This window comes from Dendropsophus ebraccatus, chromosome 4, assembly GCF_027789765.1.
Source record: "Dendropsophus ebraccatus isolate aDenEbr1 chromosome 4, aDenEbr1.pat, whole genome shotgun sequence".
Classification (NCBI taxonomy): Eukaryota; Metazoa; Chordata; class Amphibia; order Anura; family Hylidae; genus Dendropsophus; species Dendropsophus ebraccatus.
The window spans coordinates 34,375,522-34,396,062 of record NC_091457.1 but is presented as its reverse complement, the minus strand read 5'-3'; the positions used below and the strand labels follow the sequence as shown (position 1 = coordinate 34,396,062).

General features: G+C 44.6%; 1 protein-coding gene and 6 non-coding genes across 8 annotated transcripts in view; 6 read left to right on the top strand and 1 right to left on the bottom strand.

The window, feature by feature from the left end:
- Positions 1-9,631: 9,631 nt before the first annotated feature.
- Positions 9,632-9,703, top strand: TRNAA-CGC (transfer RNA alanine (anticodon CGC)). The gene has a single exon. It is a non-coding gene; the product is annotated as a tRNA-Ala (tRNA).
- Positions 9,704-9,972: 269 nt separating this feature from the next.
- TRNAS-GCU (transfer RNA serine (anticodon GCU)) lies at positions 9,973-10,054 on the top strand. The gene has a single exon. It is a non-coding gene; the product is annotated as a tRNA-Ser (tRNA).
- A 4,093-nt stretch (positions 10,055-14,147) lies between these two features.
- Positions 14,148-14,219, top strand: TRNAW-CCA (transfer RNA tryptophan (anticodon CCA)). The gene has a single exon. It is a non-coding gene; the product is annotated as a tRNA-Trp (tRNA).
- A 484-nt stretch (positions 14,220-14,703) lies between these two features.
- On the top strand, positions 14,704-14,775 carry TRNAQ-UUG (transfer RNA glutamine (anticodon UUG)). The gene has a single exon. It is a non-coding gene; the product is annotated as a tRNA-Gln (tRNA).
- Positions 14,776-16,622: 1,847 nt separating this feature from the next.
- Positions 16,623-16,695, top strand: TRNAT-UGU (transfer RNA threonine (anticodon UGU)). The gene has a single exon. It is a non-coding gene; the product is annotated as a tRNA-Thr (tRNA).
- Positions 16,696-19,354: 2,659 nt separating this feature from the next.
- TRNAT-AGU (transfer RNA threonine (anticodon AGU)) lies at positions 19,355-19,428 on the bottom strand. Its single transcript has one exon. It is a non-coding gene; the product is annotated as a tRNA-Thr (tRNA).
- Positions 19,429-20,092: 664 nt separating this feature from the next.
- Positions 20,093-20,541, top strand: part of LOC138788039 (synaptotagmin-1-like) — a 55,927-nt gene continuing 55,478 nt past the window's right edge. The window contains exon 1 of one of the 2 annotated variants that reach the window (XM_069965495.1): positions 20,093-20,140. The gene's annotated coding sequence lies outside the window, so the exon portion shown is untranslated. The other variant, XM_069965496.1, reaches the window with a different exon arrangement.

Below are 20,541 nucleotides of genomic sequence, written 5' to 3'. Positions count from 1 at the left end.
TATATATATATATTTCTGTAGATCTGCATTTTGATGTTGTAGTCAGCAGCAATAGATGGCCATTAGGCCCCAGCAAGATTTGAACACACGACCCCCTGGTTTACAAGACCAGTGCTCTAACCCCTGAGCTATGGAGCCTCTGTTGTGTAGTACCGAGTGGGCACATATCCTCCTGTTGGTACACATAGGCTCTTTTGACTTTACTCAAATTAAAATATCTGCACACAAAATGAAAAAAAATTTTCTTCAATTTAGGGTGCTTATACATGATCCAATATGGGGCTATTCAAGGATGCAGGAGAGCAGCAGCATTCAGCAAGACTGGCGTTCCTTTACAGTACCTTCAGAAGGTATGAGCAGTCACACTGCAGGGCCGCATGAATGATCCCTGAATCACTGTTTGTTAATCAGAGCAGTAAGATATTCCATTCTTCTGACCTCTACAGTTTTACGCAGTAAGGCTCCATAACTGGGGAAAGCCATGTTTTTTCAATTAGATGTTATGGAACACTTGGCAGGTCACCAAACATTTCAGGGGGGTAGAGCCAACCATAACCTAAAAGCAGGTGTGCTGAACCAGCACTAGCGTCACAACAGTACCATAACTGGCTGAGCTGTATCACAACCACCAGTACAACATCGTCCGGTGGTCACACCACACTCTCATCTAGACCTATATCCAAACTTAAGGAGTGGATTCTCGGGTAACCGAGATACAAGGTCGTAGATTGCCGTAATAAGGCAACTTGTAGAAACATTTAGCTATAACAGCCATTCAAAGGACAACGGTTTAGAAAACAGTTCATCTCTATAGAGGTCCACAGCATAGAGTTTAACTCTCAGAAAAATTATTGGGGAGATTTATCAAACTGGTGTAAAGTAGAATTGTCTAAGTTGCCCCTAGCAACCAATCAGATTCCACCTTTCATTTTTCAAAGAATCAGTGAGTAATGAAATCTGGAATCTGATTGGTTGCTAGGGGCAACTAAGACAATTCTACTTTACACCAGTTTGATAAATCTCCCCCTATGTGCCCTAGTGGGTAGTTTAAATCTCTCCTGCAGCTTTGCGAAAGGTAAAACAGTACTCTTAAAATGGTCTACCATATCCGCATAGTGAAATAACTTAGCTTGCAGCCAAGGAGCAGCCCCCCCACACCCACCCCATCAAAATCTCTGGTATTGAGGGGTTGTACAAAAATAAAGACAGAGGCGAATGGAGCAACTTAAATTGGGCATTATCCTGTGCCTCCAACCAAATTTTCCTAGTTAGCTTTATCGGTCCAAACTAATGTTCCTTCACATTATCCCTGTAGGGACAGATATCAAGGTGTTTGGGTGATATGGAGCCAGCCAGAGCCCATTTAGAGTATGACATAACTGATGTACGCAAAGGGACTCTCCAAAGATGGATGGCCAGACAGTACTTGTGGAGGTCCGGTACCCCCAAGTGGTTTTTGCCAGCATCACTTGGAGAAGAATCCGGTGCGTCCCCCTCCCTAAACAAACTTCATGAGGGTCTTTTGAGATGTTCTAAGAAAAGTCTTAGTAATAAGATTTGGTAACATTTCTAACTTCGGCAGTATAGACCTCATGAGAGCTGCCACTCGTCTCAGGAGGAAGAGGAAGAGTAGCCTATCTAGTAAAGAGAGCCATAGTCTCTTTGTGAAGAGGGGGGAAGTTGTTTTTAAATAAAGATACGAAAGCGTAATATTGGTTCCCAAGTATCTGATACGGGTCATTTTCCACTTGTGGGTAGGAGGGTAGGAGACCTTCAATGTGTCCACCAGGGAGGGTGACGATGGGAAGAGCCTCTGTCTTATTCATATTAATCTTATACCCAGAAATTGTGCCTTAGAGTCACTGTCGTTAATTTTTTTTTTGCAGAAATCAATAGTCCAGGCAATTTTAAGAAACTTTGTAATTGGGTTTATTAGCCAAATCTGCCATTATCTGCATGTAAAAAGCCTTTTCCCAGGTCCTGCCCTCCTCTCCTTTCTGTCATCCACTCAGAATCAGGAAATCTCGACAGTTTTTTCATCAGTCGGATCTGTCTGGTCTATGAAGAGGGGAGGGAGGAGGGAGCGAGATTAGTGGGCAGCTGAGAGATGAGAACAAAGGATTGCTCAGTGGGGGAGCTATTCAGAGCCCTAATTAGAAGTCAGAGAGGTCCATGGTGCCTGTCACAGGAGAGAGCCCAGGATGTGAATGTAAATTAACTCTTTGTTGTCCTGTTTTGCTGCTTTTACTTTCTCTCTCCATAGGAAAACCATGAAGACAGGGGGGAGAACTTCAAACAGCTTTTTCATGATAAAAATAAATTTTTCGGCTAATAAACCCAATTACAAAGTTTCTTAAAATCGCCTGGACTATTGATTTCTGCAATAAAAATTTTAACAACAGTGACACTTTAACCCTTTGAGGACCAGGCCCAAAATGACCCAGTGGACCGCGCAAATTTTGATCTTAGTGTTTTCGTTTTACCCTCCTCCCCTTCTAAGAGCTCTAGCACTTTCAGTTTTCTATCTACAAGCCATGTAAGTGCTTGTTTTTTTACAGGAATAGTTGTACTGTGTAATGGCGTCTTTCATTTTACCATAACATGTATGACGGAATCCCAAATATATTATTGATGAAGATATAAATAGGTGAAATCGCAAAAAAGAATGCAATATGGTAACGTTTGGGGGGTTCCCCAAATGCACTATATGGTAAAAGCAACATAATACCATTAATCTATAGGTCAGCCCGAACACAACCACATGCAGGTTTACACAGATTCTCTAATGTTATATATTTTTTTTTAAATGAAATCCTTTTTTTTGGCAATTAATTATAAATAAAATGGGCCTATTGTGACGCTTAAAACAGTTTTTTTTTTTCACCTACAGGGCTGTATGGGGTGTAATTTTTTCCGCCATCATCTCTAGTTTTTATTAATACCTTATTTGTGAAGATCGGAAGTTTTGATCACTTTTTTATTAATTTTTTTAATATATAATGTAACATAAAATCGGTAATCTGCGCACTTTTTTCCCTCTTTTCGTCTACGGTGTTTACCGTTCGCAATGACGCTTGTTATATTTTAATAGATTGGACAATTACGCACACTACGGTATATAATATGTTTATTTGTTTATTTATTTTTATATGTTTTATTTATATAATGGGAAAGGGGGGTGATTTCAACTTTTATTGGGGGAGGGGTTTTGGGGTAGTGTGTTAGTGTTTTTAACTTTTTTTTTTTTTTACACATTTGAAGTCCCTTTTACATCCAGTACTTTGATTTTTACACTGATCATTGCTATGCCATAGGCATAGCATTGATCAGTGTTATCGGCGATCTGCTCATTGAGCCTGCCTGGGCAGGCTCAGTGTAGCAGATCGCCGATCGGACCGCAGGGAGACAGGTAAGAGACCTCCGGCGGTCCGTTTTACCGATCGGGACCCCCGGAGTCACACTGCGGGGGTCCCGATCGGTAAGTGACAGGGGACTTAAGGAGTTAATGACACGCGGCAGCGCGATCGCTGCAGCGTGTCATTACCGGTGAGGTCCCGGCTGCTGATTGCAGTCGGCCCCCACCTGCTATGAAGTGCGCTCCGCTCCGGAGCACGCTTCATAGCCGGAGAAACACCCAGGGCGTACAGTTACGCCCTAGGTCATCTGGGGACAGACTTCCATGGCGTAACTATACGCCCTGGGTCGTCTAAGGGTTAATGGTATGTTTACACTGAGCAAATTAAGCAAATTCGAATTGACATGACGGAGGAGGAGGAGACACGCAAGCCCTACCATCGAGACACCGTTTGACACAGAGGCAGGTGGGACTCCGCGGTGGAGAGGTCCACCACAGAATTCTATTTAATCTGCTCAGTGGGAACATACCCTAAGGGTCCAAGAGGACAACCCTGGGGACAACCCTGCCGAGTCCCATTTCAGATCAGATATTGAAGTTGCAGCTCCGCGGAGGGTGTAGAGTACAGCAACATTATGGCCTGAAAGAAGGGTCCCTCTATCCTTAACGCTGACAGCGTGGCTTTCAAAAAAGGGCAGCTCAGCCTATCAAAGGCCTTCTCAGCATCTAAGCTGGCAAACGAGTCTTATTATTATTCAATTAAATCTATTGTTCTCCTTGTGTTATCACCCACGTGTCTATTTAGTACAAAACCCACTTGATTCCTGTCTAGTCAGCATCTGTGGGGATAGTATGTCTATAAAGGTTTTATAGTATAAATAGGGCAGGCTGTGTGGTCCCGGGGACTGACCATTAGGAAACTTCTACTTCTGTCAGTTCTTTCAGAGAGAATGGCTCATTATAGTTATTGAGGTCCGCTACTTGGGTTAGGGCAGCTTACAAGAGTCCAAATAGGTCTGCAGAATACAGGTACTCTCCAGCGGATGGTTCGGGAGTTGGGAAGGGAGGTAGTATAATTTGGAATAATAGTCTGCAAATAGCCTAGCTATACTGTCTGGGACGTGCGTCAGACCCCCTTCCCCCTTCCTTAAAGGAGAAGTCTGGCGAAAATTATTTTTTTATATGTTATTACTTATGGAAAGTTATACAATTTTCTAATGTACATTAATTATGGGAAATGCTCATATACTGCTATTTCCCTTAATTTAGTGTATCAGGAAGTGTTAGAATTATCTCTGAAGCAGTGACGTCACGACGAAAGGTGTAATTCCTATGGAGTGTCCAGCAGGGGGCGCTCTATATATAGAAGTCAATGAGTACCATTGACTTCTATATATAGTGCGCCCCTGCTGGACACTCCATAGGAATTACAGTGTATGTAATGTAATGTAATGTAATGCACTGTACTGTTGTGACTTTATGAATACATTTATGGAATACTTTGGGGAGCAAGTGTCCTTGCTCCCCAAAGTATCCCATAAATGTATTCAATGAAAACATTTGCAGGGCACCGAGCAGGGAGGGAGAGAGGTGCTATCTACCTCCCTCCTCCTTGCTCGGTGCTGGGAACATATACAAAGCACTACTCCCCCATTATCTGCAGATAATGGGGGAGTAGTACCTTTTGCTATCCCTATCACCGCCCGCGCCGCCGCCCACACAGGGGCTGCTATTCATCGCACCGCTGATTCCCCGCCGCCCGCGCCGCTCCTAACTACCCGCCCGCTCGCTCGCCCCCCCCCCCCGTTCCTGGCCGCCGCTCTCTGCTCATGCCGGCCGCGTCAGCCCGCCCCCATCCCGGCCGGGGACACCAGGTAGCGCCGTGCTCCCGGCCGGGATGGGGGTGGGCTGACACGGCCGGCATGAGCAGAGAGCGGCGGCCAGGAACAGGGGGGGGGGGGGGCGATCGAGCGGGCGGGTAGTTAGGAGCGGCGCGGGCGGCAGGGAATCAGCGGCGCGATCGTAAGTTTGATGCCGGGAGGAGGGGGAGCGGCGGGGGGCATGAATAGCAGCCCCTGTGTGAGCGGCGGCGGCGCGGGCGGTGATAGGGATAGCACAGGTACTACTCCCCCATTATCTGTAGAAAATGGGGGAGTAGTACTTTGTATATGTTCCCAGCACCGAGCAGGGAGGGGGGGAGGTAGATAGCACCTCTCTCCCTCCCTGCTCGGTGCCCTGCAAATGTTTTCATTGAATACATTTATGGGATACTTTGGGGAGCAAGGACCCTTGCTCCCCAAAGTATTCCATAAATGTATTCATAAAGTCACAACAGTACAGTGCATTACATTACATTACATTACATACACTGTAATTCCTATGGAGTGTCCAGCAGGGGCGCACTATATATAGAAGTCAATGGTACTCATTGACTTCTATATATAGAGCGCCCCCTGTTGGACACTCCATAGGAATTACACCTTTCGTCGTGACGTCACTGCTTCAGAGATAATTCTAACACTTCCTGATACACTAAATTAAGGGAAATAGCAGTATATGAGCATTTCCCATAATTAATGTACATTAGAAAATTGTATAACTTTCCATAAGTAATAACATATAAAAAAATAATTTTCGCCGGACTTCTCCTTTAATTGCAAAAGGAGTTGTCGCTGCCGCATTGTTCCATATTTGTGTAGCCAGAGGAGAGTGAGCCCTGTTGGCCTTTTCATAGTAGGTGAAATTGAAAGACACGGCCTGATTTCTGGGACATCCTGTCCACTGGAGGGGAAAAGGGAATGTTAAAATCTCCTATAAACAGAAGGGCTGCATTTGCATCAAAGTAGAGATATTATTAAATACCTAGAAACCTAGTGGGGATATTCTGCACATATTTGCTTAGAGGGTGATCAAGAGGCCCTTCAGTTTCATCCATTTCTGAGCCTAAGGATTGTGTTACCCATATGGCTGGTGACTGCTGTGGGGCCAGTTTAGCATGTTTCTCCATGTAAGGACCATCCCCAGAGTCAATAACCCCTTCCCTCAAAAGTCAGTAAATGTACTGACCTGCTTCAGATGTTCACTGTTTACACATACAGTGACCGGGAGCTGCAACTAAACTTTCAGCTGATAGCTGAGAGTTTAGTGTAATTGCCACTGGACTCCCAAAGGGGGTCCAGCATTGCCAATTGCCGGCATTGGTGGATCAGTAACGGTAATTGGTGTTGTAAAAAAAACACATAGGATTACATTGGAATCTCTGGAAAGCAAATTTTAACTTTTCACTCTTACTTTGCAGTTATTCCTATGAAATGCCCAAAGGGTTAAATAACTGCATGAATGTAAATTTAAATATTTGAAAGGGTGAAGATTTCAAAATGGGTTGAATTCTGGGGGGGTTTAGTATACAGGCCTCTAAAATATACTCCAAAACTCCAAAACTGAACTGGTGCCTAAAGAATTTCTGAGTTTGAAATTTTCACAAACATTTTGAAAATTGCTACTAAACATTTACTGCCTCTAACATCCTAAATAAGTAAAATCATGTTCACCAAATGCTTCTAAAATATAGTAAACATGTTATAGATATGAATTAATAAATAATGAATGTAGTATTACTATTTTCCTTCAAATGTAGAGAAATGCACTTTTTTTACATTTTTAACATTATTTTGGAGTTATTGACAAAAAAATTCTAAAGCTATCAACTCAAATTTATCACTAACATAAAGTAGAATATGTCACAAAAAACAATCTTGGAATCAGAAGGATTGGTAAAAGCATTCCCAAATTACTGATGAATAAAGTGACACAGGTTATAATTATAAAATTTGCCTTGGTCCTTAAAGCGACTCCGTACCCACAATCTGACGCCCCCAAACCACTTGTACCTTCAGATAGCTGCTTTTAATCCAAGATCTGTCCTGGGGTCCGTTCGGGAGGTGATGCAGTTATTGTCCTAAAAAACAACTTTTAATCCGGCAGCGCTGTATCTAACGTCCAGGGCTTACATTTGTATATGCATTATGCTACATTTACACGGGCAATAATTGGGCCGATCGCATGATTAATGATGTCAGAGTAACATTTTTTTTTAAATAATGATCAGCGTTTAGACGGTACGATACATCGGCCCCCGCCCACAGCCTGGCCCCCTGCTCATCAGCCGCCCGGCCCCCCGCGCCGGCTCGATCACCACCCCTGCCGGCCCGATCGCCACCCCGCCGCTCCGATCGCCCCCACCGCCGCTCCGATCGCCCCCACCGCCGCTCCGATCGCTGCCGCCGCGGTGGCCAGTGCTGCCGTGCATTGATTGGCTGAAGAGGGTAGCCGGGAATTTCAAAAGGCTCCTCTTCAGCCAATCAGTGCTGCCGTGCATTGATTGGCTGAAGAGGGGAGCCGGGAATTTCAAACGGCTCCTCTTCAGCCAATCGGTGCTGAAGAGGAGCACTGATTGGCTGAAAAGGAGCCGTTTGAAATTCCCGACTCCCCTCTTCAGCCACTCAATGCACTGAAGAGGGGATCCGGGAATTTCGAACACCCACTTTGCCGAGCAGGTAAGGTATGCTCGTGACCGCGACGGCGGGGGCGATCGGAGCGGCGGCGGGGGCGATCGGAGCGGTGGCGGGGACAAATGGAGCGGTGGGGGTGGCGATCGGGGCGGCGGGGGTGGCGATCGAGCTGACGCAGGGGGCAGGCTGCGGGCGGGGGGCCGGGCAGATATTCGCGACGACCATTTACACGGAAGATGGGGGATTTTTTTGTGAACGATCAAAATGAACGATTTCTCGTTCGTCGTTTGATCGTTCGCTGCGTTTACACGTCCGATTATCGTTCGAATTCGCACGATAATCGTTTCGTGTAAACGCACCATTAGGCTGGCACAACCTCTCTGTCCTTCCTCCCCACCCTCCTGTGGCAGCCCGACACATGGGCTGGATCGTTAATACATTTGTGCAAAGCTCAAACAGCAGTAAATGTTCCTGGATCATTCCTAATAATGAGGAGGGTGGGGAGGAAGGACAGAGAGGGTGTGCCAGCCTAATGCATATACAAATGTAAGCCCCGGCCGTTAGACACAGCGCTGCCGGATTGAAAGTTGTTTTTATGACAATAACTGCATCCCCTGCTGAACGGACCCCAGGACAGATCTTGGATTAAAAGCAGCTATCCGAAGGTACAAGTGGTTTGGGGGGGTCAGATTGTGGGTACGGAGTCGCTTTAAGGGTTAAGGAACCAGGCAGGGAGATGGATAGGGGTCTGGCTGGATGAAGTACCAGGGGCTTTTTCCCCTGTTTAGCTTGCCTAGGCGGCAGGGTTGCAGGTGTTAGTGTGCCCAAATCTCAGTACCTGTGGCTCCTGGGGTGTCTGTGGCTGTGGGCAGTGAAGACCATTCAAAGATGGTGGACGCCATGTGTGTGGTGCAGCAAGAGGCCTCTGTGCGCTTTCCTCTTGCGCGCACTAAAAATGCCTAGGGCAGCATAAAATACAGCTCTTCCCCTTGGGGGCCAGTAGAGAAAGAACACTTGACAAGTGACTTCATTAGGTGTGTAGTCAGCATTTTGACCCCACACCCACAGGAAGCACCGGTTTTGCCTGCTCATTATTAGGCCCTGTACAGATCACATGGCCTCCCTCGTCTCCTTTACTGAAGGCCTGAAGCAGGAGGCCTCCTCCAAGTCACCAGGAGCACTTGGGACAGAGGAAACAGTAGAACAGTGAGGGAGTAAGACGCTGGGGGAGTGTGTATGTGCTGCCAGCAGTGTATGTATGTCTGGTGTCAGGCAGCATAGTGAGTGCAGAAAGGTAGTGTGTTTTTTTTGTGTACCTAAAAAAAATTAATGTTTTTATCTGTGTTTATATTTTTCAGTGTTAGTCAGTGGGAAATGGATTCAGCAAAATGATATACAGCAGCATCCATTTTTGCATCTGTTTTCCCTTTTAACGTGTATGCATGTTACCATGTGTTGTAAATTAGTGTGAAAAAAAGAGAAGGACACACTTATTATTTAAATTTATTTTTATCTGTAGAAAAGACTAGTTTGATAACCTATAAAACATTATAGTCTTTTAGCAGACACGATTTCTGGTTATACAATACTGCCACCTTGTGTATGAAACATGTATTTAAGGTTGTCTCATATTGCAAATGTTACTGTATCTACTATCTACTGTGTGTGTCCTTGTAGCAGAAAGTGCAATATACTGTTTGGAAAATGCATAAATTGCCCTGATGGAGTATGCATTTTTTTTCTGAAAAGAGCCAATGGAACATATGGGGATGTAGCTCAGTGGTAGAGCGCACGCTTCGCATGTGTGAGGCCCCGGGTTCAATCCCCGGCATCTCCACTTTTTAGTTTGTAAAAAAAAAAAAATTAGTTTGTACAAAAGAATCTTGTTTCATTTGCTGTGCTACAAAGTAGTACTGCAGATGGTGATATATGAAAAAAATTACTGTCTATGAGATGGTACTTTATTTGGTGCAGAAAAACCCAGTTGAAAATTGATAGCGCTAAATGGATTGCAAAAAAAGTATACAAATGATGTAGGTAATTTCTTGTGCAGAACTGTCTACCTGGAGTTACACGAGAACGCACATTCAGGTGGGCCCCTACTTAGACGAGGTGGCCGAGTGGTTAAGGCGATGGACTGCTAATCCATTGTGCTCTGCACGCGTGGGTTCGAATCCCATCCTCGTCGGTGGATAGTTTAATTTTGTAGAGTCACTCCATTTTGTTGAGAGGTAAGGGTAGTTTTACACTGCGCTTTTGCATCCGTATCACTGTACCCATTTTTAAATATTTCATTTTAATGTACGGAAAGCTGTAGTCAACCACGTTTTTGTGTATGCAAAAATAAAAAATGGCATTTAACTGCATCTGTTTTTACTATCTGTTTTGGCATCCCTTTTTTTTCCATATAATGGAAATGTTACACGGACATTAAAAAGACTATGTGAACCTAGCTTAAAGGACAACTCCGGACAAAAGTATTTTTAAATATGTTATTAATTATGGAAAGTTAGACATAAGCAGATGATGGGGGAGTAGTATCAGGGCCATGCCCATCACCAATCTGGCCCACCCGCTGCCGCCACATATGCTCTGTACTACTTCCCCATCATCTGCTCATACTATGAGCAGATGATGGGGAAGTAGTACCAGGGCTATCCCCATCACCGCCGCCGCCGCCGATGCCGAGCCTGCTACTGATCCTGAGCAGCATTCCGGAGCTCCAGATCACTATTCCCGGGGCCTACTTCTTTCCTGAGACCGGGGCCTCAATTACAGCAGCGGACCCGTTCGGCACGCTGGAGCTGCGACCTGGGGAGGTATGCAGCGTGAGTGACAGCAGGGGCAGGCATCAGCGGCGGCGCGGGGGGTCTGGGCAGATCCGGTGCTGTAATTGAGGCCCCGGTCTAATGGAGGAAGTAGGCCCCGGGAATAGTGATGCGGAGCTCCGGAGTGCTGCTCCAGGATCATTGGCAGGCTCGGCATCGGCGGTGATGGGCATAGCCTTGGTACTACTTCCCCATCATCTGCTCATAGTATGAGCAGATGATGGGGAAGTAGTACAGAGCATATGTGGCGGCAGCGGGGGGGGGCAAATTGGTGATGGGCATGGCCCTGGTACTACTCCCCCATTATCTGCTACTCCCCCATCATTGATTTAATAGAGTGTCTATCAGGGGCGCAGTATATATATAGAAGTCAATAGTACTCATTGAATTCTATATATAGTGCGCCGCCGGCTGGACACTCCATTGGAATTACACCTGATTCGTGACGTCACGGTATTTCAGAGAATTTGAAGTCTCCATGATCTACTAAATTAAGGTAAATTGCAGTATATGTGCATTTCCCATAATTAATGTACATTAGGAATTTGTCTAACTTTCTATAAGTAATAACATATTAAAATACTTTTGCCAAACTTCTCCTTTAAAGTGAAAAAACTCTATTTCTTAACGTGGCCATACACCTTTAATAAAAGATGGCCAAACAGTTCAGTTATCTCTCCCATCTTTCCTGCACACAAGAACTTTGGCCATAGTAAAGTGATCCTCTGTTCTCTATGTGGAGGCAGTGGCGTAGCTATAGGGGTCGCTGGGGTCGCCATGGCGACCGGGCCCCTACGCTAGGGGGGCCCGCACGGCCCCCCTTGCCACTTGTGACACCTCTGAGGGCACTATTAGCTCATGGGGGCACCTCTGGGGGCATTATTATTGTATGGGGGCACCTCTGGGGGCATTATTAGTTCATGGGGGCACCTCTGGGGGCATTATTAGTTCTTTGGGGGCACCTCTGGGGGCACTATTAGCTCATGGGGGCACCTCTGGGGGCATCATTATTGTATGGGGGCACCTCTGGGGGCATTATTAGTTCATGGGGGCACCTCTGGGGGCATTATTAGTTCATAGGGGGCAACTCTGTGGGCGTTATTAGTTCATGGGGGCCACCTCTGGGGCATTATTAACTCATGGGGGCACCTCTAGGGGCATTATTAGCTCATGGGGGCCACCTCTGGGGCATTATTAACTCATGGGGGCACCTCTAGGGGCATTATTAGCTCATGGGGGCCACCTCTGGGGGCATTATTAGCTCATCGGGGCACCTCTGGGGGCATTATTAGTTGATGGGGGCAACTCTGGGGGCATTATTAGCTCATGGGGGCACCTCTGGGGGCATTAGTTCATGGGGACACCTCTGGGGGCACTATTAGCTCATGGGGGCACCTCTGGGGGCACTATTAGCTCATGGGGGCACCTCTGGGGGCATTATTAGTTCATAGGGGGCAACTCTGGGGGCGTTATTAGTTCATGGCGGCACCTCTGAAGGCATTATTAGCTCATGGGGGCACTTCTGGGGGCATTATTAGTTGATGGGGGCAACTCTGGGGGCATTATTAGCTCATGGGGGCACCTCTGGAGGCATTATTAGCTCATGGGGGCACCTCTGGGGGCATTATTAGTTGATGGGGGCAACTCTGGGGGGATTATTAGCTCATGGGGGCACCTCTGGGGGCATTATTAGTTCATGGGGGCACCTCTGGGGGCACTATTAGCTCATGGGGGCACCTCTGGGGGCACTATTAGCTCATGGGGGCACCTCTGGGGGCATTATTAGTTCATAGGGGGCAACTCTGGGGGCGTTATTAGTTCATGGGGGCACCTCTGGAGGCATTATTAGTTCATGGGGGCACCTCTGGAGGCATTATTAGTTCATGGGGGCACCTCTGGGGGCATTATTAGCTCATGGGGGCCACCTCTGGGGGCATTATTAGCTCATGGGGGCACCTCTGGGGGCATTATTAGTTCATGGGGGCACCTCTGGGGGCATTATTATTGTATGGGGGCACCTCTGGGGCCATTATTAGCTCATGGGGGCACAGCAGGGAATCCTACATACAGGGGGCATCCCACATTCCTACTCACTTTACTGCACATTACACCAAACAGCGCAGTTACTATGGGAGCCTACAGAAGGGGGAGGAAGGGAAGGAAGTTGCTAGAAATGTGCGGAGCCTAAATTGTTTGTCTCGCAGGTTCTAAGGGGATGAAACGTATCTGGAAGGAATCATCATGGAGGACTGGGCCGGGTGGAGAGGAAAAGGGAAAGTGACGCCTCAGATCAAAGAAGACGTCACCTGTGAGTCACTGTATGACGGTTTTCTTATTTTGTAGAACATCATTTAGTAGGGGTGCCCCGAGGTGGAAAAGGTTGGGAAGCACTGCGCTAATCTGTCCCGCTGCGCCCGCGTCATCTGATTGGGCCTCTTACCTAATCAGATGACAGCAAGTACCAGCGCCCCCTCCTCCAGACATCTGCCTTGGCGGCCCAAGCTGTGTCCTATGGCCGTATCTTTACCGCGTTGAGCTCCAGCTTGTGCTGCATCTACATTATCTGTACTCAGAGATATCACTGTGTTATCTGTGCTGTTACATAGGACTGCAGGGGACATCTACTACATGATCTGTACTCAGAGATATCACTGTGTTATCTGTGGTGTTACATAGGACTGCAGGTGACATCTACTACATTATCTGTACTCAGAGATATCACTGTGTTATCTGTAGTGTTACATAGGACTGCAGGAGACATCTACTACATTATCTGTACTCAGAGATATCACTGCATTATCTGTGGTGTTACATAGGACTGCAGATGACTACTACATTATCTGTACTCAGAGAGATATCACTGTTATCTGTGGTGTTACATAGGACTGCAGGTGACTACTACATTATCTGTACTCAGAGGGATATCACTGTTATCTGTGGTTTTACATAGGACTGCAGGTGATATCAGGTGACTTCTCCAGGTTGCAGAAGTTCAAACTTCATCGTGCCCTGCTGACAGTTTATAATGGGAGTTGTAGTTTTGCAGCATATGGCTCTTCAGGTTGCAGCACTACAACCCCCATCGTTTCCAACTGGCAGTTCATGATGAGAGTTGTAGTTTTTCAGCTGTAGAGTCAAAGATTGGAATACAATGATTAGACAATGACACAGTACAGTCCATTATCTATAGGGGGCAGTAGTGCAGTACATGAGGTGGAGGCAGTGACAGGGCATTAGAACATGGTGGCACATTAGAGTAATTGGATATAACGTTAGATATGACTTTGCCTGATCGGGGGGAGATGGGGGGGCCCCAAGCTAAAATTTTGCACCAGGGCCCATCAGCCTTTAGCTACGCCCCTGTGTGGAGGGGATGGTTAAGCAGCTGCCAGAGAAATCTGGCTGTGACTTCTCTCTCCCGGAGATAATATTAATGCACTTACTGTAACAGCTGACCTCGTGGCGCAACGGTAGCGCGTCTGACTCCAGATCAGAAGGTTGCGTGTTCAAATCACGTCGGGGTCAATCTTTTGCCACCCTCAGTAGTTGTTTTTTTTTTTACTATATATTTTAAAATACATTTTTTGAATGTCTTTTAATAATTTTTTTTTAAATATGTGTATGTTTTTTGAAAGATAATTACTTTAAAGATTTAGCGTCTGTGTATCCCTCTGGGGACATCAGTGGTGGTAGTGGTGGTTACAGCTTTGTAGAAACCGCTTGATTAGAATTTTAAATGTATAATTTGCACTTAAAGGAATTCGGATGAATAATGCATTTTAATGTAAATTTGTATTTACAAAGGAAAAAGCTGTTGAATTTCTTAAGCCTCTTTTTGAAAATTTTAAATCTAAAAAGGCAGTGGTTAATATATATATTTTTTTTGTTTTATAATTTATGTAGATCAATTTATGACAATGCATACTGAACTGAAATGGACTGGGAAAACTAGATTGTGTGATAGACTATGAATTTTATCTACAAGCCAGTCAGGATACAGTAAGCCAGGGGTTCCATGGTGTAATGGTTAGCACTCTGGACTTTGAATCCAGCGATCCGAGTTCAAATCTCGGTGGAACCTAAGGCTTCTTATTATTTTGTCTCCTGTTCTAGTGCTAAAACGCTCAAATGCTTTTGTTTTGTCAATTAAAAAATCATCATCTTCAATATAAAGCCATATCTCTTTACTCAATGCAGTTAAGGGAAGCATTACTAATCTACGAAAAGTGTGATGTCTTCATGTCTATTCATTCCTTGAACACCACATGACATAACAAATTATTTTAGCTCTGAACGATATTAGGGGGGGAGGGGGGTTTGGGCAGGGGTGTCGGCGGTGGAGTGAGCACCGACCTTTCAGGGCTCATTTCCCCCTTGTTCCCCACTCACTGCCTGTGCTATTGCGCAGAGCGTGAGCGGGGAGCGGTGGGAGAGGTCTGCTGCCGCTTCTATTGCTCAGAGCGACAAGCAACAGACTGTCGCTGACATCATCGTGTAATATCAACATGTTCAAAGACCACAATCAGCTGACATTGTACATGTCCTATTACACCAAACGATTATCTGCCGGAACGATTATTGGGCCAAGTATAGCCGATAATTTTCGTGTAATAGGACCTTTAAGGTGCGATCACGCATAATGGATCCGCAGCGGATTTCGTGTTGAGAAAGATAGTGGGAAAACTAAGACTAGAGATGTTGAAAAAAAATTCAAAAAACAAATGCTAGGAGCCAGGTAACCCATAGATCTTGAGTTATGGTGCTAACATCTTGTTTTTTTTCTTTTGAGGTCTATGGAATTTTTTTATTGTCTAATACAGCATTTCCCAACCCTTTTCCCTCATGACACCCCTTGGAAAAAGGGTATATGCTTACATTGCTTTTATTTCAACACTATGGGTGGCTTCATACTGAGGAATTCTGGCGGATAATGTCGGCGAATTCCGCTGTCTGTCCGCGCGCACGGCCGCACGCATTTCTGCCGGCTCCATAAACACAATTCTATGGGCCGGCGTACTCCTTTCAGGCAATCAGCACAAGTGATGTGCAACTTAGCCAGAATCCTTCTCAGCCAGCAGGATAAAACCAGACAATGTAACATATCAAAAATAAAAAATGATTTTTGTTTAAATGAAAAGTTTCGGCCTCTCAATAATATGAAGCTTTTCTCAAGCATACAATCATCTAATACACCAGTAGCTTTTAAATGTAAGGGTCCTACCCCCTTCTGGGCCCACCCACTGATTAACATAATGCACACGTAAATAAATAAATGATTGTATTATTAAGCATCTTTTAAAACAATAAAAGATGATGTAAAACAGATTATCAAAAGAATATAAAAAGCCTACTTATAGCCAGTACAATCATACTTGCCAAATGCCATCAGATAACATACACCAGCTTACTCTTTTATTGCTGTCTGTGATGGGCCAAAGCCAAAGGCTGGATTCAAAGGTCTGTGGTTTATACTGGTTGTATATCACAAACTGAACACTATTTCTAATGGAACTCCCTGCATCATAATTCATTATGATGCAGTGAGCTCCTGAATGCCTACAGCAGTACACTACTAAACTGACACGGCTTTGCTAGTTTCGTAGCGTAGAGCTTTGGCTGTTCCAGAGTAGAGCTTTGGCAGCTCACTGAACCATAATGGATTATGATGCAGGGAGTCCTGTTAAAGTGTTCAGTCCATTGTATACAATGTCTTTTTCCATAGTTTTCATGTCTTCAATATGAATCTATGATGTAGAAAAAAAAATCTATCTCACTATAACTTGAACTGCATAATAAAGTCTTTGCGGTAGTGGTCCCTGGTCCCATTATTATGTCTTTTGTGTGTTTGGGTTTTGACTAGAGGCAGATTCTTGCACTGTTTTAATTGAATGCAAAAGTAAAAAGTACTACCTGGAAAGCAGTATATATGGCTCCATAGCTCAGGGGTTAGAGCACTGGTCTTGTAAACCAGGGGTCGCGAGTTCAAATCTCGCTGGGGCCTTCCCAAATTTTGGGTACATTTTCACATCTTCAGGCGGCACTGTAGGTCGGTATGTGCTATATGAACGTAGGTCACACTTATAAACTCCAGTTTGGAGCACTGTTTGATATATGCAATGCAAATATAATCTCAGTCTCTTTAAAACAAACATTCTGATACTGGAATTCTCACCTTATTATGGGCAAATTCTGAACCTTTTTGGTGTTCAGGATAGTCAAATAGCTATAGGAGTCACAGAGGGTGCAGCTGCAACTGGGCCCATAAATCAGGGGGGCCCCCTTCACCTCTTTAAGGTTGACCGCTTATGTCTGACCTGCTAAAATTCAGCCCTGAGGCAGTGTAGAGGTCTGTGTGGTCTGACAGAAGTAAGACAGGAGGTGCCACACAGGTTAGAGGCCAAAGAAGTCATAAAACAAGAAACTGCACTGACAGGAGCAGTGGAGTTAAGAAAGGTGTGTTAACCCCTTCCTCTCAATTAGTTATCTGTCTTTGCTGTTCACCAACAAGGGTTAAAACTGAAGGATTTTTAACTTATTATTAGAGATAAGCGAACCTCGAGCATGCTCAAGTCCATCCGAACCCGATCGTTCAGCATTAGAGATGAGCGAACCGGGTTCGGGTTCGAGTCGATCTGAACCCGAACGTTCGGTATTTGATTAGCGGTGGCTGCTGAAGTTGGATAAAGCCCTAAGGCTATGTAGAAAACATGGATATAGTCATTGGCTGTATCCATGTTTTCAAGACAACCTTAGAGCTTTATCCAACTTCAGCAGCCACCACTAATCAAATGCCGAACGATCGGGTTCGGATCAACTCGAGCATGCTCGAGGTTCGCTCATCTCTACTTATTATATAGATTGCTTTTGCTAATCATAGCTATGGCCAGGGCGAGCTACACAGTTACATACGTCTACAGGGGCTTGCACCTCTTACCTCTTGTGGCAGCTTATCTTACCATAAGCAAAAGTATTAGAGATGAGCGAACCTGGAGCATAGTTAATAGTTACATAGTTACATAGTTAATACGGTTGAAAAAAGACACATGTCCATCAAGTTCAACCAAGGAGGGGATGGATACAGGGAAGGGGGAGGGGCGATAGGTTCTATACATATGCATTTATATTATTTTGCTCTAAGAACTTGTCTAGGCCGGTTTTGAAGCCCTCTACTGTTTTTGCTTTGACCAGATCCTGTGGTAGACTGTTCCACAGATTCACAGTTCTCATGGTAAAGAAGACTTGTCGCCTCCGGAGATTGAACCTTTTTTTCTCCAGGCGGAGGCAGTGCCCCCTTGTCCTTTGAGGGGGTTTTACCTGGAACATCTTTTCCCCATATCTCTTGTAGGGGCCATTTATATATTAAAATAAGTTAATCATATCTCCCCTTAAACGTCTCTTCTCCAGACTAAACAAATGTAATTCTTTTAATCTCTCCTCATAACTAAGATGCTCCATTCCCCTTATTAGTTTAGTTGCCCGTCTTTGTACCCTCTCCAGCTCTAGAACATCCTTTTTATGAATCGGGTTCCAAAACTGGACAGCATACTCCAGATGGGGCCGCACCAAAGCTTTATAAAGCGGTAATATTATATCCCTGTCCCGAGAGTCCATGCCTGTTTTAATGCATGACAATATCCTGCTGGCCTTAGAAGCAGCTGACTGACATTGTGTGCTGTTCTGTAGTCTATTATCTACAAGTACACCCAGATCCTTCTCCATCAGCGACTCTCCCAGAGTAACTCCCCCTAGGACATATGATGCATGCGGGTTATTAGTACCCAGGTGCATAACTTTACATTTATCCACATTGAACCTCATTTGCCAAGTGGACGCCCAAACACTCAGTGTGTCTAAGTCATCCTGTAACATCTGCACATCCTCCATAGACTGTACTGTACTACAAAGCTCGGTGTCATCTGCAAAGATAGAAACATTGCTGTTAATTCCATTCTCAATATCATTAATAAACAAGTTAAACAGAAGAGGGCCCAGTACTGACCCTTGGGGTACACCACTTATTACCGGGGACCATTCGGAGTAGGAATCATTGACCACCACTCTCTGGGTACGATTATGCTCGAGTCCATCCGAACCCGATTGTTCGGCATTTGACTAGTGGTGGCTGCTGAAGTTGGATAAAGCCCTAAGGTTGTCTGGAAAACATGGATACAGCCAATGACTATATCCATGTTTTCTACATAGCCTTAGGGCTTTATCCAAGTTCAGCAGCCACCGCTAATCAAATACTGAATGTTCGGGTTCGGATGGACTCGAGCATGCTAGAGGTTCGCTCATCTCTAAAAATGATCTGTCTGTCTATATTGAAGACAGCATATTTATAAGACCATAGATGAAGAGAGGGCTCAAGTCAAGCATTTGCATAGGGACCATTAACCTTCAGTTATGCCCCTATCTAGGGTATGACCACGCAACACAAATATTGCAGCTTTTCTGTAGCAGAAATTAACTTTTTAACCAAAGCCATTGAATGCAGCAGGAAGAGTTACAGCATCTTCCTTTATACTTCCTGCTCCTTTTGAATGCTAATGGCATTGGCACATTTACTGCTGCAAAGATCTGCAGGGGGTGGCTGTTGTGAGTACATTTTTATTTACGTAGCAGAGTCCTTAGCATTGGAGACTGGAGGGGTTAAAACTAGAAGGCACTGCTGAGATTCGAACTCAGGATCTCCTGTTTACTAGACAGGCGCTTTAACCAACTAAGCCACAGCGCCTCACATGCAAAGGTGCTTAAAAATATTTTATTTCATGAAAGGCAGTTACTTTAAAAATTAAAAAAAGTCATTTAGGTAGTTGCACCTCAAAATGTGAGAACATGATTGTAGCTCACTGTGGTCATAATCACATATGCACAGGTCTGTGACTTCAGGAGCCTGGAGTGAGAGTGTCACTACACTTACAGGGCTCTATTACACGGCCCTGGTTTCCAAAGACTGCGTTCTGAATACCATGATAACCACACCACCAGTTCTCTCCCAATAGCCACACAACGTTACCGACAACTTCTTGTGGCTACTGGTAATGGAACGTAAAACTCTTTTGGAAAAAAAACTGCAGTAAAAAAAAAAATAATATCACAAAATGAATAGCTGCAGGTTTTTTGTTTCAGACTTAAAATAATAAAGAATGTGCAAAGAAAGGCTTAGAACTTTCATTGTTTTAGGATTTATTCGCATGGTGCATTTTTTTTTACCATGATTGTCCTGTATAAATTTGTGATTTGACTGCACTGTCTGAATAAACCTTTAAATAAAGCATAGCGATTTACCTCAAGTGTGCCTTACAGGGAAAAGAGTTAAGTAACTCAGGTGTGTTTTAAGTAAGTAGGGCAGGTTAAACTTGTTGATCTAGCACTGTGTGCCAGAAACTCTGAGCATATGCCGTGTGCTGCTGAGATGAGAACACATTGCTGGCTGCATGGACACAGTAAGCTCTGCTCTTCTGTATTATGTATATTATGGTAATTTTCTAATTGCTATTTATGCTATTCCTACTATAGATTATTGTCCATATTAAAATAATATATTGTAGAGCAAATAGCACTGTGATTGTATGTTGAGGCTTTAGTATTCTGAGCTATAGCTCCTGCAGAAAATTTTCACTATGGGGATTACTAAATTCTTTGAGATCTAAAAAAAACTAAATTGTGGATTGTATAAATAAAATTTATTAAATAAAAACTCTTTACAGCAGAATAAATGTGTATAGTTTCCATGCTGTTAGGGTCTTTTTAGATGTGACAATTTGTCGGACACGGGGGCCCCAAACTGCCAATTACCGAGATTGGCACTTGTTTGCAGTGCCTTTACACGGCACAACAAATCGAG